Below are 14,619 nucleotides of genomic sequence, written 5' to 3'. Positions count from 1 at the left end.
CGTCCTCCCCGGCTCCTGAAGCGCCCATATTATGGCCCGCAGGCAGCCGACAAGCCGGCGCGGAGCCTTCGGGGTCGCGGGCGCCTCCCGGCTCCCGCCTCAGGTGCACGAGTCCCTCCGCGGGACAGGTGGCGGCTCCCCATTGCTATAGCGACGACCCGGCTCCCCAGCCGCGCCCAGGCCCTGACCGGGGCGTCGTGACGTCATCACGCCCTCCCCGGGCGCTCGGCCTCGCGGGCCGTGCGTCACCCGGCCGGGGGGCGGGGCGGGGGGTTGAGGGGCACGGTTCCGAGCCCGACCGCCTGGGCTCCAGGGCCCGGGAACCTGGCTAAGTAGGACCGCAGCCGCGGCGACAGGGGGTGCGGGGTGGAGCGTGCCCTGTATTTTTTATACGGGTTCCGGGGCCCGGTAGAGGCGCGCCGAAAGGAGAGGAAAGTGCGGCGGCCCTGGAACCTGGATATCGCGCGAGGCAAGCTGCGCGCGGGCGGGCGGGCTATGGCGCAGGCGGGTTGCGGGGCCGGCGCTGGTGGCAGGGCCCGGTGCATGGCGGTCTGTCGGCGGAGTCGCCCTCGGGGGCTGTCAGGTTGGTGGCTGCGGGAAGAGTGGGTCCACCGTGCCCAGGTGGGAGGCCGGGCGGGCACAGGGCCCCGGGAAGGTCCCGAGCCCGGCGTGCCCACCTTCCTCCGGCCCTAGCCTAGCGTCCGGGCGGCAGGACGGCGACCTGACCCCTCCCCCACCCCGGGTCCCGGCCCCCATCCCTGCCCCTTCTTTTCGCCCTGCGACTCCTCCCCCAAGACTTCTAAACCCCACCCCGTCTCCCAACCCCACGCCCGCTTCCACCTCTGTGACCCTACACCCCACCCACTGACTCTAAAACCTTACCTCCGTTCTTACTCATTGACTCTGCCAACCCAGGAATTTCCCCAGCACTGCCCGGGGACCCACCAACCGAGTGACTCCCTCAGTTCTCATCTAGTGACTCAAGACCCAAGACCCCCAGACCTCTCCTTTGGTGACCCCCCATCCTTCTCAGTGACCCCATTGGTCCGGTAACTCCCACGGTTCTACCATGTGTTCGCCCACAAATTTGGTGACTCTCCTCAAACCTTTCCTTGTAACTCTTGAGCCCTACTCCAATAGTTTCCCACCCAGTCATCTTCTACATAACCTTTGATATCTAATAATCCCATCTTTGCCCTGTAACCTCATGGTCCTCATTCCATACTCCCCCTTCATCTTAAGATCACCCCCACCGACATCTCTCTCTGCACCCTCAGCCCCTCAGTGTCAATCAGCACATGACTTAAAAGTGCCCGAGCACCATGCCAGTGCCCAGGAAGATGTAGGCATGAATATGAAGTACTAATAATAGTTGGAGGCATCAAAGAATTCTGGACTGAGTGTGTGTCCCAGACTCAAGTCCCAAATCTGTCACCTTTGTGTTCTGGAAACCTGGGAGAGGTCCCTTCCTCACTCGGCCTCAGCTTCTCATCTGTATTGTGATAAGGTTGGGTTAAGCGATCTCAGAGTTTCCTTCAACTGTGAAATTCTACAGTTCTCAGTCAAGATAATATTTGTTTGCAATCATTTTTGTACCCTCCCTAGAGGGTACCCTAGAAGTTTACTCTTGGAACCTCACCTCAGGTTCTTTTTGCTTCATGAGCCTTATTCCCTCACTCCCTTGACCCCCTACACTCCTAATAGTCCATACCCATTTCCCTTGCTCAGGCCCCATCAGTTAACATGTTTGTGAAGCCAAGGTCATTGATGTGGTAAGAGGCCTGACTCTAGTCTGACCTGGTTCTTCAGCTGTAGCACCTCAGGCATATCATTTATTTAGCCTCTCAGAACCCTCAGCCTCAACCTCTGCTAAGGGAGGATAATAGTCTTGCCTGAGATGATGCATGCAAAGCACTTGGCACCAGGCCTAGCCCATGGGAGCCCTTAAATCTAAGTGGAGAAGCTCCTATGGGTCTTACTCTGTCCTGGGTGATAGGGATTCAACAGACAACGAAGATGGGGCCTATACCTCACATTACTTTTCTGCCACCAAGCTCTTGGAATCCCCATTCTCTTCTCTCTGCTGTGACCCCCTTCTTCTCTGGTTCTTTACTTTATGTCTCTTTAATTATGATTGGCCAAGCACCTACTGGGTGTCAAGCTTTGTATAAATTAAATTTACCTTTCAACAACCCCAAGAAGTTATTACTATATCCACCACCATTTCCCATTTCTCTTGGTTTGGTTTGGTTGTAAATAAAGAATCAGATAAGTAGCAGAGCCAGTATTTGAGCCCACAGCCTTCAAAATCCACTAGCTTCATTGCCTTTCTTACCCCCAAACCTCCACAGTTTTCCAGGTCACCCTGAGCCTGTTGTTCCTTATTTTCTAATGATTCCTAAGCCCAACATCAGCTCATTCCATGACCTCCCCCCACCCCAAGGTTTCTATTATCCTTTGCTCGTGGCTTAATGACTTCCTCAACCCACTGTTCATGACTTTTCATCCCATGTGCCTGGAGTCCCCTACATCTTAATACCTCTTTTCATCTTTTGTCCAGATATCCTCTCACAGCCCTTACTGCATGAGCTCACTCACCCTAAGGGGTCTGCCACCTCACCTGCTCTCTCCCCCAAACCCTCTCATCCTGTTAGGTCCCTTCCCTCCGGGAATTCATATACTCTAAAACCCGCTGGCCCGGTAGTCCTATAATTTTCTATTTTCAGTCTCTTCTCAGTGTTCTAACTGCCTCCCTTCTGCCATCCTCAGCCACGTCCTGTGACTCAAAGGCTTCATCTAACTAGCCCTTTATCTAGTGAGTTCCTGTACCCAGTTTCAGTGAAATGAGACCCTTCCATCCCAGCATGAACCTATCTTCTTTAACCTATACATCCTCCCATTCTAAGGTCCCCCCTCTTCACGTTCTGTCCAGTATCCCCCTGAGATCCTGCCTCCCATATTCCCACATCCCACGGCATCCTCCTTATTGTTGTCAGTGATCTTTTCAAACCAGAATCTTCCCCGTTTTCCTCTCCCTGCGCCCCTGCCCCTTCTCACAGTGCCTTTTTCCATCCTTCCTCTTCTTTTTCTCCCAGCCATCCTCACCTCCCCTCACCCGTTTTGATAACATTCATTATAAAGCAAACGTCCCTCTCATCCCAACTCCTCCTTTTACACTCTTCTGTGCATCTAATTCCAAGGCCACATAAACGACCCTGCCACTCTCAGCTTTCCTTCCTTCACACACAGCACTGTGCAGCCAAACCTCTCTGGTCCCTTTGGTTTGTCCAAAGAACTACCTTCTTTGGGAACTACTGATCATAGATCACCAAGATCACAGCCCTTTAGGTAGCAAGGAGAGAGCGTGAACTTGGAAATCCTTCTGAATTGATCTAGCTTTGTCTGTACACACTCCCACTATCCTATTTGGTTTCTGAAGCTGCTGGGTGCATATGCCCTCAGGGTAGAATGCTTTGGGTGTTAGCTTCAGCCTGCATTGAATTAGTCCTATTGTTTCCCAAGCTCCCGGAGGACTTTTCAGTGCCCTCCCACCGGAAGACTGGATGGTGAATAGCAAAATGTGACATTAAAGATCACATCCCAAAGTCTGTTCTGTGGGTCACCAAATTCCCAGGTCTCCTACAATATTCTTGTTGGCTATATAACAATAAATAACAGCAGAGGGCAAAACTAGAGTTAAGGAAAGGGTAAACCCTGGGGTCTACAAATGGATTTTTTTTAAGACTTATTTATTTTTGGGAGAGAGAAGGAGAGAGAATGCAAGTGGGGGAGGGGCAGAAAAAGAGGGAGAAGATCCAAAGCAGGCTCTGCACTGACAACAGAGACCTCAGTGCAGAGCTCTAACTCAGGACCCGTAAGATCATGCCCTAAGCCAAAGTCTGAGCCACCCAGGTGCTCCCAAATTGATTTTTAAAAAGAAGCTTTTGCCTTAGGCTTATTTAATGTTTCTTAGGGCACAGGACGTATTCTTCTGCCATGGATCATAGTTATTTGTGTACTTCTCAACCTACTCCCTAGCCCCACTGATTTCCTTGAGAACGGAGGCTGAGTTTTCTTTATCTAATATCATCTTAATCTAGTGCCTGTATTATGAGGTAGTCAGTAATACTGACGGGATTGAATGAACTAGAAATTCTGCATCAGGTACAAACAAGTAAAAACAGTTTGCATCTATGTACATTTTGTAGCCACAACAATCCCCCACCCCAAATCCCTCCAGATGAATATTGGGCAAGTCCCTTGATTTAAACAGTTTGGAATTTAGACACTTCTTTTTTCAGTCATTGGTTGAGAAAGGGAATGGGTGTAAATACTTGTTTCACCGTATGTTTGGTAAGACTAGAGAGATTGGTTGCCACTGTTGATAGAATGCAATGGTTACAAGGCCAAGGTCTGTTATATACAGCCCAGTTTTCAAGAAAACAGCTAGGTGAAATATTTACTGGGGGTTACAAAGACAGTCGGGGCATAGGGGAAACCAGATTGGCAAAATGATGGTAATTGCTGAAGTTGTGGACTTGGGCTCATGGGATACATTACACTATTCTTTCTAGTTTTTTATGTATTTGAAATCCATGATAAAAGTTAAAAAAAAAAAAGCCAGATGGACAAGTGCAAATTTAGCACTGTTCCTTGGAAAACTCCTCAACGCAAATGTTACTGAGTCAGTACTATTATCTAGGTTAAGTAGTATATTTAGTCTAACCTATCCCTGACCTCTTCTGTTTGTAAGATAGCAGGGCATTAAAAAAAACAAAAATTAGCACGCTGCAGAATTTTGTACCTGGTGGTCCAGGAATTGTAACCTGGCAAATGGCACCTATTGCCCCGGACCTGAGAAGGTAAAGGGAGTGAGGGGAGATGAAGGAGAGACCAGAGCTCAACTAGGGTCTTCCTTTTTTGGACTAAGGCCTTCAGATTACTGGGTGATCTTAAAGATAATGGATGTTCATTCATTCACTCACTCATTCATTATTCCACAAATGTTTGGTGCCTAGCTGCCTGAGGCCAGGTACTTTTCTAGTACCTGGAGATAGTGCAGTGAATAAAACAGACATACAATAAACAAATTGCAAGTAAAATTTATGTTGAGATAATTAAGCAGAGAAGGGAGAGAGTTCCTGGAGTCAGTGTGTGAAATTTTAAATAGAGTAGTTAAGGAAGTTCTCACTGAAAAGGTAACATTTGAGCAAAAATCTATAGGAAGTTAAGAGGATGAGTCAAGCATATATCTGGGGGAAACGTGTTCCAGTCAGAGGGAACAGCAAGAGCAAAGGCCCCAGAGCGGGAGTATGCCTTGAATATTGTAAATTCAAGGAACATGAAGACACCAGCCACCATGGCTGCAATAGTGTAAGAGAGGGGAAACAGCAGGAGAGATGTGGGGGTGGGAGTGGATTGGTAGCAGGTCACATTAAGATTGTGCATTGTGAGAGAGGAGCCATTGGAGGGTTCTAAACAGATAGTGATATGATCTGACATCCAGGATCATTCCAGCTGCTTTGTTAAGAATGACCTGTAGAAGGCAAGAGTGGAAGTAGGGAAACCGGTTAGGAGGCTACTGCAAGAGTCCAGGCAAGAGTAGTTGGTGACTTGGACCCAAAGTAAAGCAGTGGAAAAGTGAGAAGTGGTTGGATTCTCACTGGGGGAGGGGGTGGAGAAGCCAACAGGATTTGTTGATGAATTAGATATGGCATGTAAAAGAAATGGAAGTTGAGGATGGCTCTCTCTTTTTTGGCCTGAGCAACTGAAGGATGGAGTTACCATTTACGGAAGTGGGAGAGTAGGAGGAGGGGCAGGTTGTGAGAAGGGATAGATAAGGAATTCACTTTTGAGTGTGTCAAGTTTCAGGTGCTTTTTGGGCATGGAGATGTTGCATAAGCTGCTGGATACATGTTGTTAGACGTGAGTAAATTTCTGCTCTCCTGAGAACTAAAAGAACACTGTTCCTGAGCAAGAGAGAGGTCAGTGCAGTGGAAGAACATTGGCAGTTCAGGAGCGAGGCCTGGCTCTGCCACCTGCTAGCTGCGTGATCCTTTGGAACTTCTCCAGCAGCTCTGGCCTCCGTATCTTCATCTGCAGAATGCCTGCATTAGACAAGAAACAAGCCATCTTCTCAGCCCACACCCATTGTGAGAGTCCACGAATTTGGTAGAGTCAACGAGATAACATATCTGTACATGCTCTAAGGAGCATTTTGAAAACTGCTGAGCCCTATGCCAGCTAGCAGTGTTGGTGGTGAGATTCCAACCTTCCTTCCTTCCATTAAAGGAAGTGCACATGCCAGGCACTCACTAAAGGCCCAGTGAGTGCCTGGCATGTGCTGGGCACAGAGGATACAGTGACAGAGAAGATGCAGCTATGCCCTCGTGAAATGGTAAAGACCAGCTTCCTGGTGCAGCTTCGCTGCTTAGTGCAGAGCAAACAGGCCAGACACCGGTGGTCTGGTGTGACATGAGCCAGGGAAAGCCTGTTCCCGACCTGGGTCTGGGAGAACAGTGAACATGGATGTCAGAGATGAAGCAAGATGATTTTCCAAGTGAGGCAAAGTGGTCATCAGAGCTGGGGCTAGGGCAGGGCTGGGGCAGAGCTGGGGCAGTGGGACTTCCTTCCTTCCCTCCTTCATTCTTTCACTCAATGTTTACTCCTCTGCGGGGATCTTGTCTTAAGGAGCTCATAGTTCTGGAGGAGAGGGTTTCAAATCTGGCCTCGGGAGTTTCAATTAGAATGAATTCCCAGTAAGTGGAGCTGATTTAGGATTCAGATTTGAGTGAAGAGCTCAGTTGTGGACACATTCTTTGTTAGGTGCTGATTACACCAAGTTACAAGCAGTAGAACAGAAAGTAGGAGTGTGTTATTTTCCTCCTAGAAGAGTCAAGTTTAAGGAAAACACATACTGTGGCAGAGTAATCCCTTCACTGCTGTGCCGTGTTTATCCATGTGTCATTTAGATGTCAGTGTTTATATTGTAAGGAGAGTCTCTGACCAGCTAAACAAGAGCACAAGATACAGCCCATCTTCACTGACAGATCACCCACAAAATGTGTTTAGAGTGGATATGTAATCATCATCTTTCATTTAACAGAATGGGGAAATTTTGTCCTGGTGAGTGGAAAAAACCCACTGAGATACAAATCCAAGTACGGCAGAAGCTATTGTCTTTAACCCGTGGCCAAAAATCTACTGACAAAACCTTGGATGCCTCTTGCCCTGGCAGCTCCCGGTCAAGGTAGAGAAATGTATATCAACGTGAGGGTCTCACAGTTGTCTTTGCTCTGCTGGCAGAAGTACAGGGCCTGTTTAGGCTCTTCACAACTTCGAATCAAAAAATATCTGTGATGTCGGACGTGACATTCAGAACCTCATAGCACATTGGATTTTCACCAGCTGTAAGTCAGAGCACTTCTTCTAGTGCCTCTGGGTTAACATTTGCCCCGAACTTGCCCTCAGTAAATGGCTTATCTCCAAGAAGTGCAGATAGAACTTGTTAGCTTGGTGCTGCTTCTCACTGTATTGCTCTTCACTTGTCAGGAGTCCTGCTGCTTTGCGGTAGTTGATAAAGCATGATAAAGTTGATAAAACTGGGTGGGGGGCTCCTTGAGATTGTAGAACTGACCTAAGGCTTAGATGTGGAGGCCAGAATTCTCTCTGAGAAAATCATCCTCTCAACCTAGAAAGTACTGTCTGAAGTCACAGAAGCAGTGAGGGAGAAAGGCAGCCCCTGCCTAGCCACCATGTCAGCTAGACTGACCCTTGTAACCAGGCTGGGGATACAATGTGCTAGAGCCAACCTGTTCTCAGATCCTGTGTAGATTTGCTGTTGCCTCATGCTCAGCTTCCCGTTTCCATATGATCCATGATCTGTGAAGCTAAGTTTTCAGGTTTTTCAGGTTTGGTTTTGCTGCAAAGCTATATAACATAGTCTGTGCTGTCAGTTCTGGACTAGCCATGCCTTGTGAATGGAGAATCGTAGATAATACTGTAGCCAACGAAAGGAATGCAAAGCCTACATCCAGGGGTTTTTGTTGTTGTTTACTTATTTGTATTTGTTTATTTAACATATACTTACATTTGTATATTTAACACTCATGAGGCTTACTTTTTTTTTTTTTTTAATGTTTTATTTATTTCTAGGAGAGAGAGAGGAGACAGCGTGAGCAGGGGAGGGTCAGAGAGAGAGGGAGTCACAGACTGAAACAGGCTCCAGGCTCTGAGCTGGCAGTCAGCACAGAGCCCGACGCTAGGCTCGAACCCACAAACCGCGAGATCATGACCTAAGCAAAAGTTGGACGCTTAACCGACTAAGCCACCCAGGCGCCCCGAGGCTTAGTTTTTTTTTGATATGTAAGTCCAGGAAAAAGTCACCCTTCCGTTGCTGTTCCCTAGTCACTCGGTTATCCTTCCGCAGACAACCCTAGTTAGTAATTTCTGGATTGTCTTCCCACAGATTTTTGTATGCCAGTGGCAGCATACAGAAGGCACTGTTTTATACTTTGCCATTTTTTTTTTAATTTAATATGTCTTGAGGATCTTTGTTGGTTCGTGTGTAAGGACCTTTCTCATTTCTCTGTGTCTACATAGTACAGAAGTCCCATATGGATAGACATGCTGCTTTTAATGTTTTTGTTATTACTGCATATGGGGATGCCATGACGAACCTTAGACCTGTGCCATTTTCCACACATGGTATGTCTATATACATACATGTCATGCATGACCCATCTGCTGGGGCAGATGGTAGGCCCATTTGTACTTTTGAATGATCCTGCCACATTGCCCAACACAGAGCTCGTACCCATATATACTCCACCCCCGTCCCCCAGCCTGTTTCCCCACAGCCTCATGCTCTGAAGAATGTACAGATTCCCCAGATATCACCATAGGGTACTGCATGCAGGCTCCACCAGGACCCTCTTTGCCACAAGACATGCAAAGCACAACACAGCCCAGTGTGAGGAATACTGCATTTAAAAACAACTATTAGACCTCTGGTGGTTAGAAGGAAGGAAAATCCTGAAGGAAGAAGTTCCCTACCTTAGTCCTTAGACTGCATGAATTAAAGGAGGAATAGATGTCTTTTTCTGCAGGACATTGGGAGGGATGAGTTGTAGCTATGATGGGCAGGCTGTGGGAAGAATAACAGGAAACCCCAAGACGGAGGAGCTGGTAACCAGGTAAAGGTGTTTAGTGTCCACCGGAGAAGCACCTCTCTACTCCGTGCTACTATCTTTCCATTCCAGCAGCTTTTTTTTTTGTTTAAGGTTATACCCCATTCATTTCTTTTTGGCCTCTTTTGCTCTCTTCTCACTTGGAGTTAAGGTTTCTTTAGGTTGAAACTGGGTGAATGTTCAACCTATGTCTTGCTTCACTTAGTGTAAGTTTGTTGACTTTCCTCCATTAATCCAGATGGTCTTCATGGTTCTTGTCTAAAAGGCTTGAACAAGCATCTTGTGCAAGTGATGCTGTTTTCTGTGTATTCTTTTTGTGGAATAAATTGTGAAGATGAGGTTCTTAGATCTCAGATCCTGAACCTTTCCTGGTGGGCCTAAGTGTTGATGGTTTACATTATGGTTCACTCTTTGTGCTGTATATTCTATGGGTTTTGACAAATATACAATGTCAGATATTTGTCTACCATTACAGTATCCTACAGAATCATTTCACTGCCTTGTGCTCCATCTGTTCATCCCTCCTCTCTCCCCTTGCATCCCTGACAACCAGTGATACTTTATTGTCTCTATTGTTTTACCTTTTCCAGAAGTTATATAGTTGGAAACATACTGTATGTAGTCTTTTCAGATTGGCTTCTTTCACTTAGCAAAATGCAGTTAAGTTTCCTCCATGTCTTTTCATGACTTAGTAGCTTCTTTCTTTTCTTTTTTTTTTTTTTTTTTTTTTTAAGAGAGAGCAAGTGAGCACAAGTGGGAGAGGGACAGAGAAAGAGGGAGGAAATCTTAAGCAGGCTCCAAGCCCAACACAGAGCCTGACATGGGTCTCCATCTCACAACTGTGAGACCATGACCCGAGCCAAAACCAAGAGTTGGATGCTTAACTGATTGAACTACCTAAGTGCCCCAGTTGTTCATTTCTTTTTATCGCTGAATGATATTCCATTGTCTGGATGTACCACAGTTTGTTTATTGAAGGACATCTTAGTTGCTTCCAGCTTTTGGCAATTATGAATAAAGCTGCTGTAAACATCCATGTGCTAGGTTTCTGTGGATGTTTTCAACTCATTTAGGAGTAGCAATGTTGGATCATTTGGTAAGAAGACTGTTTAATTTTATAAGAAACTGTCTTCCAGAGTACCATTTTGCTGTACCATTTTACATCCCCACCAGCAATGAATAAAAGTTCCCATCCCTCCACATCCTTGCCAGCATTTAGTGTTATTACTGTTTTGGATTCGGGCTATTCTGATAGGTGTGTAGTGGTATCTCACTGTCTGTTGGATATTAATACTTTTACTTTGTTTTATGGTAAGGGAGTAAATATATACAACCATGATTATTCTTTCTTGTATTTAATTACTAATGACAGTGAACCTTTTTTGTATTATTTATTCACTATTAGTGTTTTTGCTTGTGTGAATTCATGTTATAGTCCAATTTGTCCAGTGGGAATTTGATACTATTCTTGGAGGTTTGTATGTGTCTGCATGTGTTTCTTTTCACCCAATTTTTGTGTATTTTGGTAAAATACATGTAATATAAAATTTACCATCTTAATCATTGTTTAGTGTGTATTTAAGTTGCAGGTGTTTTTATATCACGTCTTACGTTTTCTTTCTTCAATATTTTCTCCTAATGTTGATTTTTTTTAACCTAACTCTTCTTTTACCTTGATTTTCTTTTGATTCAGAAGCTAAATGTACCTTCTCTTTCTAGTTGAGATTTGGGTATTGTTCCATTTTGATGAACTGATGGAATAAATTTAACCTTTTTGTCCCAGGGTGATGTTTTTTAAATAACATTATGTACCTAAATAACTATGATGATCCAGTTCCTCCTGATGGCTAATGGCATGTTTCGTTTTCAAATAGCCCTTCTCAAGCCAGCAGTGACCCCAGGCTGCATTCCAGAAACAAGTCAGATGTAACTTGATAATATCTATTAATTTGCATATTGGTATAAAGCACACCCTTAGTATACCCTCTCCAAAATGATTTTATTCTGGACTTTTTTTTTTAATGTTTTATTTATTTCTGAGAGAGAGAGAGACAACGTAAGCAGGGGAGGGTCAGAGAGAAAGGGAGACACAGAGTCTGAAACAGGCTCCAGGCTCTGAGATACCTGTCAGTACAGAGCCCGATGCAGGGCTCGAACCCACGAACTGTGAGATCGTGACCTGAGCCGAAGTCAGTGGCTTAACCACTGAGCCACCCAGGTGCCCCTCTGGACTCTTTTTTTCAGTGGAATAAAATTGGATTTGAAACAGCCACAATTCTGTGTTGGGTGTTTGCAAGCTAAAGTGTTAAAATTCTCCTTAAGCTTATAACTGAAAATTGGGTTTTTAAGTTACCTGTTTTAGTTTAAATGAATTCTGATCTGCAGTAAAGGGGTCTGCATTTTCATTGCCCTTTTAGAATTAAAAAGAATCTATTTTGCTTTATTAGTCTTTTCTGTGACTAATGCCAATCTATAAAATTGTAGTAGCTAAATAGGAACCATCCTAAAAAATGATTTGGGCTTTTAAAGTCGGTGTGCCATTTGCAAAGAGATGTTTAGCTGATGTTTTAAATGTGTGCAAGTTTCTGTTATTAATTTCCTGTTTTCTCTTTAGTCTTTGGAAACCCACAGAACCAAGCCTGTTTCACCAAGGCTTTTGTGTGCGCACTGAACTCTTTTTCTATAATAACAAATACTGAATCATTTTACTACAGCTTTTCCAAATCTGGTTCTAATTTGTTTGCCACTTGACTTGCTGAGCCTCTGTCTCTCCCAACCTAGTGCCACTTTTTCCTCTGAGAACTTTTCTTTATTTCCAAATGCGGAATTTTCTGAGTGAATATTAAGTCTTTTCTTCCCCCCAAAGTTGAACATTGTTCTCTTTCCAAGTAAATATTTTGGTTTTTTTCTTTTTCTTGGCTCTAAATACAGTTGCCCTCTGGGCTGGCTGGAGCAGAGTACAGAAAGCCTTATTTCAGATGTCTGAGGAGTTTGGGTTGCCAGAAAATGATGGAATAGTGAACAGGTGCCTGTAGTCAAGGCGAAGCCTAGCTTGCGTGTGGATCAGATTAGATCTGAACTGTGCCAAAGTAGAGAAACACAAATATGTGGCTACTGTTTAGTTTCCTGTCTTTCATAACCCTTATTTTTCTACTTTGAGTAGATAATTAAAGCACATCTTTTTTCATAGAAAGACCTAAAGATCCAGACGCTTTTCCAAATGTTATCTATTCCAGATAAATTATAATTTATGCTTTTACATTAGGAAACATTTATGTACTATGAAGCCAGAGGGCTATTTCCTACATCAGAGCCAACAATAGGTTAAGTTCTTTTTTTTTTTTTTTTTATGTTTTATTTATTTTTGAGAGAGCACAAGCACCAGGGAGGGGCAGAGAGAGGGCAACAGAGGATCTGAAGCGGGCTCTGCACTGACAGTAGCAAGCCCAACGTGGAGCTGATAGCAGCAAGAACCAATGTGGAGCTTGAACTCACAAACTGTGAGATCATGACCTGAGCTGAAGTCGGACGCTCAACCGACTGAGCCACCCAGGTGCCCCATGTTTATTTTAAAATTCAACAAACAAGCTGGCTGCAAGTTCTGGGAGAGTCCAAAGTACTTCCTTTTCTTTTCTTTAAAAAAATTTTTTTTAAGTTTATTTATTTATTTTGAGAGAGAGAAGTGGGGAGGGGCAAAAGAGATGGAGAGAGAATCCCAAGTGGGCTCTGCACCGTCAGCACAGAGCCCAATGTCAGGCTCGAACTCACAAACCATGAGATCATGATCTGAGCCAAAACCAAGAGTCAGGCACATAACCAAATGAGCCACCCAGGTACCTCAGGAGTACTTCCTTTTCATCCCTACTCTATCATGGCTCTTATCCCCCCGCCCAACCCCCAGTCTGTCTCTCCCTAATACCCATCATAGGTCACTGGGGAGCTGGCAAGCCTTATACCCTACAAGGAGAAAACAGAGCAGCTGCTCCCCCGCCATCCTTTCTCCAAAGGCCACAGGAGTTATGAATCTGAAATGTCAGGTGCAGGCAGGAAATGCCCAGTCACAGCCATCCTGAGACAGTGACAAGCCTTTCTTTGGTTCTGCCAGTATCACTGTTGTTAGTTTAGTACTGGCACAGAAGGATTCAGAGTAGAGCATTGTTTCACAAAGGCAAGGGGAAAAAATGGCAGATGCTTGTACATGCCTGGCAGCCACAAAGCACCTTCTCACCCGCCGTCAGGCTCTGTTGGAAGGCAGCATCAGAGATCAGAAAAAGTTAAAAAGCAAGAGTGGGCTGTTTTAAAGGTTTATATTATGGGCTTAAGGAGGAAAATTGAATATTTAGCCTGCACATGAGAACACGTAAAGGAGTGGAGATTTGTTTTCTTTGAGTACAAGAAGCGTTATTTTGGGAAACGTGGCTACCAGCTATTCCCTTTTTCCATTGTGGTCAGGTCCAGGAGGACTGGGTTCTAGTTATAGTTGGTGAGATGAAAGTTAAACAATCAATAGTCAAGTGTTTTGAGTGTTGACATTGTGTCACACTAGATTAGCAGAAGGAAGAAATGCACCAGATATTGAGAGGTATGGATTCTGGGGCCGGCCAGTCTGGCTTTGAATCCTGGCTTCCGCACTTACTAGCTGTGGGACCTTGGAATAAATTCCTTCTAAGCCTCAGTCACCGCATCCATAAAATGGGGATAATGTACCTATTTCTGTATAAGGATATTTTAAAGATTAAAATAGTTAATATAGGAGCACCTGGGTAGCTCAGTCCAGTTAAGCATCTGACTCCTTATTTCAGCTCAGGTTATGATCTTGTGGTTTATGAGTTCAAACCCCACATTGGGCTCTGTGCTGTAAGCTCAGAGCCTGCTTGGGATTCTCTCTTCTTCTCTGGGCCCTTCCCCTGCTTGTGTGCCCTCGCATTCCCTCCCTCCCTCTCAAAAAACAAAAATTGAGATTAGAAGCCATTTCTGCAGACTTATAGTCCAGAACTTTTTCTTTTTAAAAAAATTTTTTTAATGTTTTATTTATTAGAGAGAGAGAGAGGCAGTGTGAACAGGGGAGGGTCAGAGAGAGAGGGAGACACAGAATGTGAAACAGGCTCCAGGCTCTGAGCTGGCTGTCGGCACAGAGCCCTACACAGGGCTCAAACCCACGAACCGTGAGATCATGACCTGAGCTCGGATGTTTAACCAACTGAGCCACCCAGGTGCCCCACAGTCCAGAGCTTCTCCCACTATTTGGCTACATTTTTAGAAATACCCATTGCTTCAAAAGAATTTCCCTTTGGGTTTCTCTTCCATCCCCTCTGCACAGCCAGTTTTTCTAGGGTACTTCTTATGTGCCAGCACTGTGCTAAATGCTGATATCTGTGACCTTATTTAATCCCTATAGCAACCTGTGAAGAAGGTGCTGTTACTCCCATTT

At 45.1% G+C, this 14,619-nt stretch overlaps 1 protein-coding gene across 6 annotated transcripts in view; it reads left to right on the top strand.

Annotated features, from left to right (window-relative positions):
* The window catches only part of ZNF76 (zinc finger protein 76), a 33,646-nt gene that overhangs the window by 269 nt on the left and 18,758 nt on the right, over positions 1–14,619 (top strand). For 5 of the 6 annotated variants that reach the window (XM_039241791.1, XM_039241790.1, XM_039241789.1 and 2 more), the window contains exon 1: positions 302–583. The exons of the other annotated variant lie outside the window; for it this stretch is intronic. The gene's annotated coding sequence lies outside the window, so the exon portion shown is untranslated. Of the gene's footprint in view, positions 1–301; positions 584–14,619 lie in introns of those variants that run through there. 6 annotated transcript variants of the gene reach the window in all.

Source organism: Hyaena hyaena, unplaced genomic scaffold (genome assembly GCF_003009895.1).
Source record: "Hyaena hyaena isolate Hyena2069 unplaced genomic scaffold, ASM300989v1 scaffold_202, whole genome shotgun sequence".
Lineage (NCBI taxonomy): Eukaryota > Metazoa > Chordata > Mammalia > Carnivora > Hyaenidae > Hyaena > Hyaena hyaena.
This window is presented reverse-complemented; position numbering and strand designations above follow the sequence as displayed.